Consider the following 3680-nt stretch of genomic DNA (forward strand, 5'->3'; position numbering starts at 1 on the left):
AGCCAGTTTCTAATTACACACACACACACACATAGAGAGATATAGATATCCTGCTGGTTTTGTTTCTCTAGGGAGACTCTAATACACCGTGTGCACGACACATTTCCCATATACAAGGGGGAAGTCTCCTTTCTCTCTTTTCATACATTCTTTCTCTCTTTTCCTGATGACTCTGGGCCCTAGAGCCCCCTCAGCTAGACCATGGAAAGCCAGCATCCTGGATACGTCCTCTCCCTCATCCTGGGAAGTCAGCATCCCAGGGAAAGCCATGCCAGTGAACTCTATCCTCCTGCCCCTGGGCTATGTGGCTGGAGGGGGAAAAAAAGACGAAAACCAGCCAGAGCGCTGAGTGCTCCAGGCTGAGCAGACCCCTGCCTTACTAGATCAGTGCCTTCGATGGCTGGTTTATTCTTAGCATCGCTTCCAAAGGCTATCATTTCCCCAAGCCGAACTCCAGCCTTGCATTGCCATTCTCAGAGTGCACTGCCTCAACTCGCCTGAGAAACACATTGTCTGGCAGGCATATTCCCACGACTTCCCCTTCTCTGCAATTCAAACTGGCTCTGACTATCCACCTAGGCCCTTCTCTTTCCTCCCCAAGATTCAACTTTCCCCTTCTATCTTTCCTCCCCAAGATGTTTTCATCTATTCCCTTTTATCTTTCCTTCCCAAGGGAAAGGCTTTTAGGGCACTGACAAAAGCAAAGTTCTTGCAGGTGAAATGTGAACATCCAACTCAGGTCCACGAGGACAGGGCCCAAGGTGGACGTGATCAGTTTGGCATAGCAACATCTCTTCACCTAGAATCTCTCCTCTGGCCTTCTTCCCACAGTGTGATTTCAGGGCCCGGGCCCTGGCTCAGGCAGACCCCCTTAGGCACCAACCAGGGGGACCATAGGGCATTCTCTCTCTCATCCCATGCAAGACCATCCCTCTGTAAGCTTCTTGATGCGTCCTCCTTCCTTCCCCGTGTCATTAGATATTTTCTCACACTCTTACGTGTATGTTCAACCTTTCTCCTCTACATCCTTACCCTCCATTTAAAACATACTTGGCACTCAAGCCAGGCAGCGGTCTGGTGGTTAAGGCAGCTGGATCCCACATCGCCAACTTCATGTTTCAAATTCTGGAACCAACAGCTTGAAATACACATTGAGCATTTGTGCATGAGTCCCCATGACCCCAAAAAGGAGACAGGGAGCAGAAGGGATTGTAGTGTGACCATACCCATGGGTGGTGTTCTTTCTCATCCCCACCCCCCTTTCTCTCCAGCTAGCACACATACCCTCTAGCAAATTTAGAAGGAAAAAAAAAAACCTTTTAAGATATATATTATATTTGTTATGTAAACTTGAAACTCCAACCCTAAATTATCCACCTCCCAATCCTGCTGCTGCCTTAAATATTTCTTCTCTCCCAGACAACTCTTTCAAAGAATAGCCAGCACTCACAGCCTTCAGTTCAAACTGGCCATCCGCTCATACCTGAATTCCAGTTCCTGTGTCCCTCCCCCTCCAATTCCACTAACTCTGCCCAAATAGAGTTGTTAAAGACCCCAGTCGTCAAATCCAGGAGTCACTTTTCAATTCTCTTCTGGTAGGCTTTCAGCCTGTGTTTGGGGCATGAAAAGAAAAAATTGTACATCTACCCAGAGCACTAACAGGGGACCAGGACCAGGTGAATTCTAATTATGGAGAGTGGCTCTGACGAGAAATCAGTTCTTGGGTGTAAGAGTCAGGACTAAGCAGTCCAACCTCACCCACATTGCCAGCTGGATGCTGAAATTACGGGACATGACAGGTTTCCTCACAGGCAGATACGGTCATCCCCGTTACACTAGGAAGGAAATTAAGGCTCAAAAACAAATCGTAGATGGTCCCAAATAGTGAGTTAGGATCCCCGCTCCTTCTATCACACAATAACAACAATAATTATGACTTATGAATGATCATCACCATATACCTGCCATGAGCCAGGAGTGTCACGAAGCATTACCTCATTTAATCCTCCCCCAAAGGACACACGAGTATATACAACTGACCACAACCCCACCTGGATACCTGACAGACATCACGAGGGTGACACAGCTGGAAATGAAATTGGGATCTTTTCCCCAAAGCCTGCTTCCCCTATAACTTTCACTGCCTCAACTACTACGTCGCTCAGTGGAAAAAATGGAATGATCCTTGACTCCTCTCATCCGCACCTCACATACAATTTCTCAGGAAATCCTATTGTGTCTACTCTCAAAACATATTCATAGACTTCCTCCTTCGCAGCACTGCCATGCTACCAGCTGGTCCTGGCCTCCGTCATCGCTCACTTAGATTATTCAGTAGTAGCTTCCTGACAGTTCTCCCTGCTCTGCCATCCTCACTTCCCTGACCCCATTACCCCACCCCCACTCTAGTCTTCCAAGCAGTCAAAGTGATTTAAAGCTAAGACAGGACAGTTCCATGGTGCGGCAGTGCTGCACCGTAAGAGAAGCCAGATTCCACATGGTAACCACAGTTCAAATCTCCGGCCAGCTGGCCTGAAACGGTCAGGCTCATGCATGAGTGCCCAAAATCCTCTGGGTTGGAGGACTGGAGAGAAGAGATTACAGTGTGACCAGACCCTGCAGAGGGTGCTCGTATCTCTCTCTCTCTCTCTCTCCCCTCTTTCTCTCTCTCTCATTCACAACACACATCACACTTATCATGAATAAAGAAAACTAAAAAAAAAAAAAAAAGCTAAGATCATGACCCTCCTGAACACAACACCCTGCCATGATTCCCATCACACTTAGACTAAAAGTGAAGTCTTCACCATGCCCTCGGAGATTCTTAATAATCTGCTCCCTACCCCCTGCTTAGGGATCCAGCTCCTGCTACTCTCTCTTCTGAGCTTAGGACTCCAGCCTCCTCCAACACACCAGACCCACTCCTGCTTTAAGGACTCTGCACTAGCTGTCCCCTCCACCTGAAAGTCTCTTCTCTGAAATAAACCAATCTACCACCTTGGCCTCTTTCAAGTCTTCACCCACACCTCACATTCTCTTTGCAACACATTCTGGTCCTTTACAACTCCAGAGTCCCCTCTACACTCCACTAACTTTTCCTTTGGCATAGCACTTCTAACATACTATGTAGGTTAATTATTTTTTGTCTCTCCCCATTAGCATGTAAATTTGGGGGGAAGTATTTTTGTCTATTTTGTTCACTTCTATATTGCAAGCTCCTAAAAGACCGTCTGGCACTTAGTATACACTCAAACTATTGAATGAATAAACCGCCCTATCGACACTATGACGCTATCAAGAGCAATGTCCTTTTGGAAGACACTTTGGCGCGCAGTATTTCAGGTTAGTGTTAGTGTTAAACACGAATCTGCGACTCTTGCGCTGATCTCCGGCGCCACCTGGCGGCATAAATGCAAATTAAGTTTGTTTCGCTTCTAACACTGTCCCAAGTTTACTCGGAACTATTTAGCCCTCATCTTACTGAGTGCGCGTGGGAAAGAAAGCACAGAACACAAACTCCGGAAGAAATTACGAACAGCAGGAAATTCTAGTGCCCCGAAGTAGCATCCTAACCAATAGGTACTAAGATCTAGGTCACGTGGTGCATGTTCTGCCTATCGAGGGCCTAACAGTTCCAGTCTCGCTCCCGTCTGTTCCTCGTTCCTTCTTTTCTCTACCAG

This window comes from Tupaia chinensis, unplaced genomic scaffold (assembly GCF_000334495.1).
Source record: "Tupaia chinensis unplaced genomic scaffold, TupChi_1.0 Scaffold141165_1, whole genome shotgun sequence".
In the NCBI taxonomy this organism is placed as follows: domain Eukaryota; kingdom Metazoa; phylum Chordata; class Mammalia; order Scandentia; family Tupaiidae; genus Tupaia; species Tupaia belangeri.